Source organism: Centrocercus urophasianus, unplaced genomic scaffold (assembly GCF_019232065.1).
Source record: "Centrocercus urophasianus isolate 14NV4802_14NV808 unplaced genomic scaffold, USGS_Curo_1.0 seq_22, whole genome shotgun sequence".
NCBI classification, from domain to species: Eukaryota; Metazoa; Chordata; class Aves; order Galliformes; family Phasianidae; genus Centrocercus; species Centrocercus urophasianus.
The window spans coordinates 775,197-787,765 of NW_024884778.1; the positions used below are offsets into that span (position 1 = coordinate 775,197).

General features: G+C 45.7%; 1 protein-coding gene across 1 annotated transcript in view; it reads right to left on the reverse strand.

Annotated features, from left to right (window-relative positions):
- Positions 1-4,148: 4,148 nt before the first annotated feature.
- The window catches only part of GRM7 (glutamate metabotropic receptor 7), a 212,188-nt gene continuing 203,767 nt past the window's right edge, over positions 4,149-12,569 (reverse strand). Inside the window, exon 11 of the mRNA XM_042823557.1 lies at positions 4,149-4,229. The gene's annotated coding sequence lies outside the window, so the exon portion shown is untranslated. The remainder of the gene's footprint in view (positions 4,230-12,569) is intronic.

Genomic DNA, 12,569 nt, shown 5'->3' on the forward strand with positions numbered 1-12,569 from the left:
TGACACACGATTTGCTAGCAGCTGGACTGCTGGGAGCACAGAGAGGCACCTCAGTCACCACAAAGCCCCGGCATTTCATGGCATGGCACTGACTTTAAGGATGAGACTGCATTCAAGATACCAACAAGCGATGCCTGCAGACATTAAATGACAATTGTTAAGTACTGGTTGTTGGTAGCTTGTACGCAACAGCCTTTCCCAGGAAGCAGATTCCCACCCTCCTCACACGCAGGCACTTCAAGCTGCCCTCACACTGCCTGCAGCTGAGCAACCCAGTGGGAAGAACATGCCCACAGCTCACTGCAGCTTATGGAAATGAAGACGACCTGTCTATCTGCACAGGGAAAATAAACACTACTTATTCGAAACACAAGAATTTATCAGAACTCTTCCTTTTTCAGCTACTATCCAGCCTGCCCAACGGGCAGTGGTAGTCTAGACCCATCCTCTGCCATAAGTGGATGACAGAAATCAGAGTGACTGTATCGTCTGTGCCAACAACATATAAAAAACAAATACACAGAAGGAAAAATCCTCTTTGGATGTATGTTTCATCACTTGACTGGTTTTCATTATCTTGAGCACAGGCCACAAAGAAAGAAGCTCCCAGAGCATCCAAAAGCAAGGCAGATCTGTCAATACTTGCTCAGAGTGAGATTTAATCACTTTCACTTCAATTTTATGCACATCTGTTAACTCTTCCAAGCTTAAAGAGGAGAGATTTACAGTGCAAAAGATGAATTTTATTGCAGCCTACGGGCATCTCAGGCTCTTAAAGATATGAAACATTGTCTTAGTACTTCCAGCACTGAGCAAGAGCTGACACTGTGATGGCTACAAGCTTGGATCTGCTCTGATTTCCTTTGCAGTCGTTGTGGCAGATCATGCTTACTTCTCTTTTTACACTTTCTTAATTCTCGCCTGGAAACCAGTACCATCCATGCCAGGTAAAGCAGCAGCTGGTGATTAAGCTCCACTTCTGGCTCATCTGACACAGAAGTGGACACGTGTGGTCCCTCCCATGGCTCTGTGCTGAAAAGCAGAGCTGTGCACATGCTGCCTTTAGCCGGGCAACACATGAGCAGGAATTGAGAGCAACAGCCCTGAATACTTTCACACGCTCACCACAAACCTGACAGAACCTAAATTTAATAGCTAAATGAACATAAATCGTTACACCACGTTTTCACATTGCTCCCGTTCTGTTCATTGGCAACGTATCCATAACAGGTACCACCATTCCACAGTAAATTCCTGTGCTCAGTGCCTGTGTTGGTGGGCTGCTGTTTGTCTCTGAACTGCAGCCCGAACTGCCTGACTTTTACACAGATTATTCAGAACCTCATGTTTTAATAATGGGATACGAATATATTAAATTACAAATACAACATGAGTTAAAAGAGTGTTGCTCCATAATTGCTTTACAGCCTTCTCTTCCCATACATTGTATCGTGTTTAGCTGTCACACGTCCTTGTCACTCTCAGCAAAGCAGCAACAATTAGCAGTTCAGCACTGAGCACAGCCATAAATATCAGTGCTGTTGGAGTCGCTGAGAGGTTTGTCAGCAGATCAAGAAATACAACAGGGAGTGAGAAGCTGCTAAAGAGATTGCTTCTTTTTCCCCAGTCACTAACTTACCTGGTACCTAAAGGCCTGATGGCAGCCTGCTGACAAGTGCAAAGGTGAGAAGGGCTGACTGTGCTGCCCAGCAAGGAGATAACCCCATGCCACACGGCACTGCCACCCCCCGGCCCTCCAGCTCCTGACAGGAGACCCCCACCCAGCCCTGACATACCTGGCAGGCCAGTGAGAAGACAGAGTCCTGCTTGGATAACAAATACCATGGGAATGGGTTCTTTCTGTCTGTGTGACTTTATCAGCCACCTGTCCTCCAGGAAAGCTCCTGAAGCATGGTGGAGAAGTGCTTCTGTTAAATATGGGCAAAACATCATAGTCTGCAAAGCACTCAGCTGAGCATTTGAATAACTTTTAGTTCTACTTAAAAGCCTTGCTGAATTGCAGTACACTTGACAGCAGCACACTAAGAAGAATGCAAGGTTTTATTTATTTTCTAATATATGCAGGATATATATCTATTCTGATGAGCACGGCCCTCCAGATTCTGCACATTATGCAGAACTCCCAGCAAGGGCTGCTTGCAGAGTAAATGCACTTTGGAAATTAATAGAAGAACAATTATGTAATAGAACTGTATAGATTTATACAGTCATCATGTATTTCTTTAGCTGCTCTTGTGACACGCTGTGCATTACAGCATGTATTACTAATATACAGCTTGTAATCTCCATGAGATGCTGTAAAAATCAAAACCAGAACGAAAGTGGGTGGTGTCAATTATATTTTAAGTTTGCCTTTACTTTTTTTTTGGTTGGTTTTCTTTTCTAAATTCCTTAGTAAGATTTTATCCCTCTGCTTTGCTTTCGGGAGCTGGTTTTCTTCCTTCTTTTGGCCAGAAATGGGAGGGATGCCACCATGAAGTTCTGCAAGCAACCAGGGCAGGATCTGCCCCTGCAAGATCCAGAATCCCCAGAAACTCCACTTCATCCCCATCTCTTTGGGATAAATGCAAACTTCCAGTACAAGATCACTTCAGTTCTGTTGGATATCATTCATTGGGAACGCTGCTGATTTCATACAGCGCTCATGCCGCTGCCTCACCCTCTTGTAATTTAAGCTAAGGAACTCTTAGGAAACATGAGGCCAGACATCAACGAAGGATGTGCTGCGTATGACAGCAGCAGTAAAAATACATGGAGTGGCAGCCAGAGAGAGAGGCCTGGGGCTGGCCGATCTTCCAGAAGAGCAGGCGTCTCTGAACAGTGTAATTAGTTCATTAAATGCCATCAGAGAGGATGGAGGGACGGATGATGGCCGCAGGATGCTGAGATGAGGGCCTGCAGGTGCTGCCCGGCTTCCTGTTTCACTTCCACCAGCTCCAAACCCAAGTGTGTTTTTCAAGTGCGACAATCGGTACATTCTGTGTGAATCATTATCAGAGGCACAAGACCCTACGCTGTCACTGCAAATAGGATCAAATTAAGCAGCCGCAGACACGGAGCACAAAGCTGAGAAGGAGCTGAAATGGCAGAAATGGAAATGGAGCCAAGTTGCTTAGCAACCGTCCCCTCTTCCCCTGGATTGTGTGGGCCCTGAGACACCCGCACTGCCAGCAGCTGTTGCTTGTAAGGTGAAGGAGAGCCCATGTTGCCGTGTGCCAGGCAGTGCCGCGCCGACCAGCAACGTGTGCCACGCACGGCAGGGCCTGCTCAGCACAGCCAGGCGGCTGCAATGCCACGGCCGTTTGCTTTCCTAAAAGCGGGGCAGCTCACCTGGCCAGGATGGTCTTCTCCAGAGAAAAGTCACTGGGAATGTGGCACAAGGAAGGCTCTTCATCTGCACCAATTCCTTCTCCAGCACCAAACCGAAACCCTCACTCGCACTGCAGTGATGCTCCAGAAACCTCAGGCTGGGCATGCAGGGCCATTTCTGAAGGAACACACCAGAGTTTGCATCTCTCTGTTCCCATCTATGAGCGAAAGGGTTCCATTTAGGAGGTCATCAGATTGTTGGAGAGGCTGCATTTTCTTCATTTACTTTGCTAATGAATAGCTTCCTGGATGGATGCGGTTTTGGAGGCATTCATCTCAGACTCTTCTGTAGAGATAACGCTAAAATCCACTTGTGTGCTGAAGTGATGCTTGCCTTGCAGCCCAAGTGGCCAGCATGGAGTGCAGCACTGGGGAGGTGCTCAGCTGGAGGGCAGCCCTGAGAGGACGCTTCTGCCTGGGCTCTGGTCCTCTCTTAAGAATTCAGAGTTTTGTTCAATGCTAATCTCTTCTCAAGTTTTATTCATTTGATTGGAAGCGCTGCAGGGTGCCAGGAGATAATGGCAATAAATAGTAAATAACAAATTTTACTAGGTGTTAGGAAAAGCTTTAAAGTCTGCCACAGGTAATTTGAATATTTCCATCAGGTGTTCTTTGAAAGATGAGTTTTGCTAACAAACACTTTCCGGTGCCATTATGGTATTCGATTTGGCTTTGCTGAGGTTCATTAGGTTGGAAGATGCATGCAAAACAAGGCTGGAAAAACTTCCCTCCTCAGCCCTGCCTGCACACTGCAGAGGAGGCAGGGCTGCCTGCAGCAGGTTGGCATGCAGAGGAGGTGTTCCTGCTGCTTCACATACAAAGTGTTATCTGTGAGACTCCTGCTAGCAGGGAGAGAGAAAACACATTTATGTAGCCGGGAAGATGAAAGTCTTGCCTTTTTCTCATATATCCATATAAAGCAAACAGCTTGTGAAAGAAAACCAACCCAAACCCACATGCACAAAAACTGTGTAAAAACATGCAATAAAGTTTCTGAAACAAACTTCTTTAAATTAATTATGAGTAGCTGATAGGTGACAATAACAAAGCTACTGCTCCTGAAGCCACTCACTGCGTCCTTCAGGACGTTGAAGATCACCACGTGGGTACCTGCAGACACATTTGCTCCAGGCACTCCACCAACGTGCCAGGGTTGGTCTGAGTGCTTTGAGGAGAACCCAGCTGGTGAGGAATATAAGAGTGAGATCACCGTCTCTTGGGAAGCAAAAGTAAGCAGCCTTTTAAGTAGCCCACGGTTGAAATTCATTCACCTGTTGCTGCTAGGAACACATGCGAGCATGGAATTCAGTGCTGAGAGCTCACCTGATGGCATGGGAAGTGGTGAAGAAAATCCTAATGCTGCCTGAAATCACTACAAGTCAGATTGGACAACGTCAACGAATTTTACCTTGTGTAGCCATGTACTAACGAGGGGTCACAAAAACACCAAATGCTTCAAAAGCAACCAACAGCAAAGCCACCAAACAAGCCTCCCCCACAGTAATTCAGAAGGACAAGGCCAGCTTCTCTTCTGGCTCAGCTCTGCAGCTCCAGCAGGATGCTGCAAGCCAGACGTCCAGCCAGCCCACCCAGCTGCATCACCACTGCCACCCCAGTCTCACTTCCAATCTGCAGAATGGTGGTAATGTTTATAAGCTCCTACGTCCAAAGGAAATCACAAGGTGAATGCTAATGCCCAGGAATAATGAATAAGTGATTAATGTCAGCAGAGCACAATCAGAAGAATAGCCTAAGCAGTCTTGCACTTCTGAGCTGTTTTACATACATTTGATAAAGTGGATTCACCTGGTTCACCTCCGCTGCTTTCAGAATGCAATTAATAACGAAACAATTACTTCCAATTATTAGAATAATTACACTTATGCATATGCATACAAACGTAACGTACACAGCAGGGTTGGCTCAATGCTGCGTGCATATTTCTATATGAAGAACGTTCACACGTTCCTGTTTACACAAATTTATTCCACACCTAAACGTGTCGCATTCTAACCAGGGCTACATGCTTCCTTCAAGGCTTTTTTCTTATTAGTCCTTTCAGCAGTGGTTATTTACCCTGTGTATTATACAGCCCCCAGGCAAACTCAGGCTGCACGGCTGGCGGAGTGGATTATATAGCTGCACTTCAAGTGAGCCCTGTGCCCAGGGGACTGGCAAAATATCGTAGCGCGTAGTGCCAGGGCCATAAGTAACAATTACAAATATCCACTATAATGGATTCTTTTAACTAGGATTGCTTTGAAGTTCCCAGAAGGATTTAATAGGAAGAAAAGTACGACCTTGCCAGTTCCCCAGAGCACACTGGGATTTGAAGAGGGGTTTTCTTTAAGCAGAAGTCCATTTAGCCTATAAGGATTTCAAGTACTAACTGCTACCAGAGGTGTAGAGTTTCAGTTCATCTTTTTTTCTTTTTTTTTGGTGAGAATAGAAAATGTATCTGATAGGAAGAATAATAACGACAGCTCTTGGGTGAGACAATGGCATAGCAAGAGGAAATCAGCTCAGGCCAAAGTGGAAACGAACCTGGTATTTTTATAGCCTAAGATGGCTTGTAAGAGTTTGAGTAGATAAAATATGTTTGCATTGTTGTTCTGCAGATGTATTAGACTGAGACCAATGGGCTCTTGAATTTTTTTCTTGATAGGGACATGAAAATTCTAAGCTCAGCCAACGTAGAGAAAGCAGCTGTATTAGATGGATGCTTGCCACACAGTACAGAGCTGGAAAATTCTGAATCATCCCCATTAATTTCGGTGAAGAAGGCTTTACCGAGCGAATCCCAGAAAGGATGAGGTGCTTTTCACACTGATCACTCCAAAACCCACAAAATGATGTAAGGATAGTTTGCTAAGTCAGTACGCACCATTGCTCTTGGCACTCTCCTCTTGAGCAAAAGCAAAGATTGAATCACGTACCTGAAAGTCAGGCACATTTTCATACGGTGCATCGGGTAAATGATGAAACGTCTCTCGCACGCTGACTTTGAAGTCACAGCTCCCCAGCACAAGGGGAAAGTACTACGAGGGGACGCGCTTGGTAGTTTTGTCTAATGATGAAGGGCAGCCCTTACTCTTCCCTAACTTTGCCCTCTGGACAGCAAATGCAAACTGTGCAAAGACGAGCAAGGAAAAAAACCCAACAGAACGTGGCACAGACCATACACAGCTCATTTTTATGACGGCTTAATGGTGAACTCCACTCTCAAGTTCCACCTCTACAGGCCAGTGCAGCGCTGCGCTCTGTGGCTGAAATCCTGCTCATGCAGAGTTATGGGGAAAGCACCTGCTGGTTCCAGCAAAGTCAGGGTTGCTCACAAGAGAAGTTTACAATACAGTATAAAGTTATTGCCTTCTGACAGGGTTTCTATAGCATCTTTCCACCTGGACAAAGGGAGAATTTCTGTGTTTCTCATGCTGTTCTGTATCAAACCCACAGCCATCCTCCCTGCAGCCAAACCCCCAGCAGCACTGCAGGACAGCTGTCCTTCCTGCTCCAGATGCTGCTGAGGAGCACAAAGTGCAATGCCCTGATGGGAGATGTGCATACAGCACCAGTAAAGCTGAGTGTTACAGGAAATTCACTCCTCTGAAGAATATTATAAAGACACGTACCTGTATTAATTCTGATCAGATCTAAAAATAGGCTATAAATGGAAGATGAGAGACAAACTCCCCCTTTGCAACGGTAAGAGAATATAATCATTTATGAATATTTACCAATGGAAGAGATAGTTCTATGGAAACACACAAAAGCATGTCATTTATTTCTCTGCTTCTGAACTGCTTATGCTGATAACTCTGTCAGAGTCAATAAACTCCTTTTGTTGAGCTGGAAAGATGATCTAAACTACCTGCAGTGACAGACACTGCTTTCAGCCTCCTCAGGACTGTGCTAAAAGATAATTTTTATCAGCCACACCTTCGACTACTTTGCAAGATATTATTAAGGCAGATGCCTTCAGAGACAGACTCAGAGGCTGCTGTCAATGTTAATTTTCCCATCTGAGCTGTTAGAGGAAAACATGACTTTGTGTCAAAGAACAGAGCCCGACAAATAACATTTACAGCTTGAGAAAGCATCATGTTTTTGCCAGAAAGATGCCTGTAAGACTGAGATTTTGAGTCAGGTAATAACATTGCAATAAAAGAGGATTAGTTTTATCCTCCTAAATAAAAGCACAAACCAACAAAATATTGTACCACCGAAGAGCATCAATCTTGAGCATGTTTGGCAGCACCTGTCTCCTATCTCCTACTTGTTCAGCTTTGCAGATAAAAACTTCTGGGTCAGGTGAGGTTTGAAAGCATCTGCAATACTGGGCTCTGGGATCAAAGAATAAACAGCAGAAAGCCTTATCAACGTTTCCAGCAAATGAAAGATTGCAGAGAGGCTTTAAGAAGACCTTGCAGGAAGAGCAGTCACGACTCGCTGGAGCATCAATGCTCTTAAGAGGGGAGATGCAGCAAAGGGATGGGGTCAGGGAGCAGCACCCCCGACCTGTGCAGATAGGGCAGAGCTGCTCCCAGGCAGCGCTCACTGCCTGAACCTTCCTACCACCACATTCCCAGCACTGCTCTGCTGGCAGCACTGCCCCAGCACAGAGCAAACAGGAGCTTAGGAAACGGACTTGCAAATCTTCATGAGACGGTGGCAGGGAAGCAACAAAACTGATTTGCATCACTCTTTAATTGGACAGTACAGAAAATACACTAATTTCAGCTACAAGTGAAATGCTTCTGTTTGAATGCTGTTGACTAGAAAGATAATGAATAGTAGCAAATTATTTTCACCTGCTTAAAACAAAGCAATTAATAGTACTTTGGTTATCTCACCTGGAAAGCCAGGCTCTGCTGAGAGCTGTTAAAGCCGAATGTGAAAACAGTTTGCATGAAACATAATTAAAACTATGACCTGAGTGATCCTCTAAAATGTCTCAAAGGAGCCCTGAGTCGGTGCTGCAAGAAATGATTCCTCTCTGCCGCCTTTCTTCCTGATGCTGTTCCAGCTGGTTCCTACACAGACCATTCTGTCCTGCCCAGAAGAAACATTTCTGGCGCTCTTGCCTAGGAAGCACCATTTTCCAGTCAGTCCCCATCCTGGAAACCTCAGCACTTCTCCACGCTAACCATTTTCTCTCTTACTGTCACAGTCAGTAAATACAGCTCTACACGTGCAGCAACTCGGATTCGTTCAACGATCAAACTGCTGAAAATACTTTCGTAATTAATCACTGTACTTAATAAAGATCAAGCAAATCAGAATGCTGCGCAGTTGCTAAACAAGAGGAACGTAGGATTGAACAACATGCACTTATTTTTCCTAAAGAAACCTGTAGCCAATAATGGGTTTCACACTGAGTCAAAGTACAACAGTGTTTACTCTTTACAAAGGACTCCATTACCTGCTCTAACCTTCCCAGCTCTCCTCCTGCCTTCCTGTGCCCTATCCCCCACGCAGCCTTCACCACAGCAGACGTGTCCTTCTGCAGGCAGACGGAAGCCTTGCAGGGCCCTGGGTTCAAACAAAGCAATCCATTTCCACTGTACAGCTCAGGCGCTCAGGGAGTCAAAACCCAATCCAAGATCTGGAAATGCAAACTGCTTTTCTGACAGAAAAATGAAAATAAGGTGACACCCGATGAGAAAAGTTGCGGCGAGTTTGGATTTTGACTCAAGTCAATCTCATCAATGAGCTGCCCATCATGCGCGTTCCTCAGCAAACACAGCCCTGCCTGATGGACATGGCAAGGAAAGCAGGCAGTGGATCAAGACAGACCAACTGAGGCACTCCTACACATGGAGAAAAACACAACACAGCACTTTAAATAATATCCCCTCAATGCTTTAGGATTTGGCACGCCAGCTTAAAACACACGAATTTAACCACGTTAAACCACAGGCCTCTTGGCACGGGAAATACGTACAGATACTTTGATGGTTTCACAAAGAATGCATGTGTGTGTGCTTGTTAGTCTGCCTGGACGTCTGGGAATCTGCACTGGAAAGCAAAAGAGGACACACACACACAGCACCGTTCCTCCCGCGTGGGAGCTCTGAATGACTGCAGTACAGTGCAAAAGCACTGCGTGCCCCTGCCTTCCTTGTCTTCGGTTTGCCCTGCTCCAGCCACCTGGCAGGGAGCTGCAAGTAGCAAACAGCTTAACAGAAAAACCAAGGATATTCATGAAGTGCAAAGAGGCTAAGTTCACTGGAATATTTATTCATGCTGTATAATTCTGTAATACCAAATGTCTGACAAAATTATGTTTTGAGCTGCAAGGCTCAACAGCACCATTTCGCTGCAATCAACGTTTTCTTTTTTTTTTTTTTTTTTGCAGAAAGTCTTGATTTCAAATATCTCGAAAATGTTTAACAGCTGATATTAGCAGGAGCACAGATTTAATACAGGGCTCTTTATTCTGCCGACACGATAAGCATCGTGACAAGGGGTGTAACTATGGCAACTATTTCCCCCTGTTCTCCACAGAGCTGCAAGAGCAGACGTCTCCCTTGATGCAGTGCCAGATGTCCCCCAGGTAAGCCTCAGTGCTGTTACAGAGCAGTCACTGAGCAGAACCACAGATCCCAGGGCTGGAACACCTTTCTTTTCTATTTTGTGTTTCAGTTGTGTTTCATGGGCATTTACATGTATTTAGATATGAGTCTAATTCTCCTCCTCTTTATGACCATGGCTGGAAAGCAAAAACATACCTCCTTTTCCTTTACTGTCAGAGTTCAGAACAGATGAACTCATCGCAAGCTCAAAACACTGATTTTCTTGAAGAAAAGGATGCTCTCCTCTTTAATGTATCAGCATATGTTGCTGGAAAGAGACACAATTTCCTTCCCTGAAGCTAGTAAAGAGAAAAAACACCACTGCTTGGCAGAGATGCTGGATATGAGAGATGCACTGAGAAAGACCGATTTCTCATATGCTATTTATTTGTTTTTCTTACTGGCCCCCAAAAACACAAACAAAACCAGGCCCCTTCTGCACAAATCTACTGTCTGTTTGCTATCTGTGTCAACATAAAATAATATCTATCTCGTTTTACAGCACAGTTCAGTGTCAGTGACAAACACTCAGCTCTACCTTACGTTCTTTTTACTCATGTGCTCCTCCAGTTCATCAGCAGTGCCATTTCCAGGCGCCGTGCTGAAATTCTGCATGGGTTTGTTTTTCCCAAGGATGACAATATCCATCAAGGCTTGAGTAAAACCACCAAAGATACACAGCTGCACGCAGGAACCTGCTTGGGTAATGCTACCTGCGTGTCATGGAACCAAACCAGGAATCTTTGATGGCGGTTCCTCAACCAGAGGAATGGCAGCTATCACAAACACGGGTATTTGGTTTATTCCCCCTGATTCTCTGCCCCTCCCACGAGTGGCTGTGAGGTGCTGAGCAACCGCAGGATCAAACCACAACAAACATGCAAAGGAAAATGAACGCTGAAAGCGATTCTTAAGGTTATCTTTCAGTTTATCTGGCAAGATCTGAGTCAGACTTGTGCTCACAAGCATTTGTAACTGATATGAGCATCACTGAATCTCAGAGCCTAAGTGCCTCCATCACGCATGGCTTACACTGTAAAGCAGTACAAAAATCTGACACGGAATTGAGGCGACTAATTGTTTGCAATATAAACAAGACGACAACCAATAGGACTAAAAGCATGGTTGAGGTTAGTAAAAATACTTCTTACAAAGGATCCAGACAGACCTGCACATGAGAAGGACATCCATCTCAAGAGAAGAAAGCTGCAGCACACACCCCCTACAGTGCCTGATGGACTTAGTGCAAACCAAACAAGGAGGCACAGCTGTCCCACAGACGGGGCTTCCTCGCAGTCCTGGTTGGAATCTCCTGTCCTCAGCCAGGGCTTTGGTGTAAGAAACCACCGAGCTACTTGGCAGCACTTATAGTCCTGTCACAGATGGGGCTCCTTGTTTTGGTGAGCATGGGCTGTAAGGAGCCTGAGGCTCTGCTTCCAGCTCGGGTGACATCTCCAGCAGCAAAGCCAGCAGGGCCCCGTGGGGACTCACAGGAGGCAAACCCAGAGCAGAGCCTTTCTCTCAGCTCCTGTAGGCAGCCCTGCACTGCCTGCATCCCGCCCTGCCAGCCCCACGCACCCATCTGCCCTCTGCTCTCTTTCTATGGGGAGGGTGATGGAGGAAGTGCCCTCACAGCAGCTCAGCTCATGAGGACTTCTGTTGACAGAACTCCACTGCCACATCCACTCGATCCTGTTCCTTCAGCGACAGCTATGAACAGACCTCCTCCTTATACCAGAGGGGAAAACAATTTAAGTCACTCATTTAATACAGGTTTTGCACCTAATCTTATCATCCATATAGATTTCATCACAAATGGAAGTCGCTCACTTCTAAACCAGATGTTAGATGCCCTTAAAATAATTCATATCACTGTCCTCCCCTCCCACAGCATGTGACAGCTGCTGTGGTGCTGATGGCTGCAAACCATTTCGCAGGAACAGAAGCAGGGCTGCTTCACGGCTGTTTTAATTCAGCACAGAATTTGTTAAGGAGAAGAAAAAGAGGAAAAACATCTTTCCTTGGCAAACGGGAGGATAAATGTGTGTCCCAGGGGTGTGCTACTGGCTGCCATTGGCCAGAGCTGGGCACAACGAAGTGTGTGAGTGAAGAAATCCCCCAGCGGGACCACGGAGCTGCAGGTAGCTGAGTTACAGCACAGAACGGCCACCGAGCTGCAAATTTAAGCACTGTTGCTGCACTTCACAGCCCATTAGAAACATCTCCAGGGCTCTGCATCTCCAGCATCCTGAAGGCCTGTCCTTACTGCCCTCTCTGCATCACAGGCCCTGACCCCCCGGCTCTGTTATCCGGCCCTGTGTGAATAGCAATGATAAATGCAATCACTGCACTGCAATAACGGTGGACAAACTAAAATGGCTGCAAAACAAATATATGGTCCTCAAAAGTCACCAATTGCAAATCAGATCAAGAAAACACGCAAAGATTCCAAATCGGAAAGTCTCAAATTCAGCTTCCTCGCTTTCTCTGAAGCCACAACAGAGCACAAAGCTCAGCAGATACCTCCTTCCATCTTCCACTTACTGGCTGCTATCTGCTCTCTTCTAAAATCTCTTTTCCTGCTACTTTGGGCCTTTGTATCCA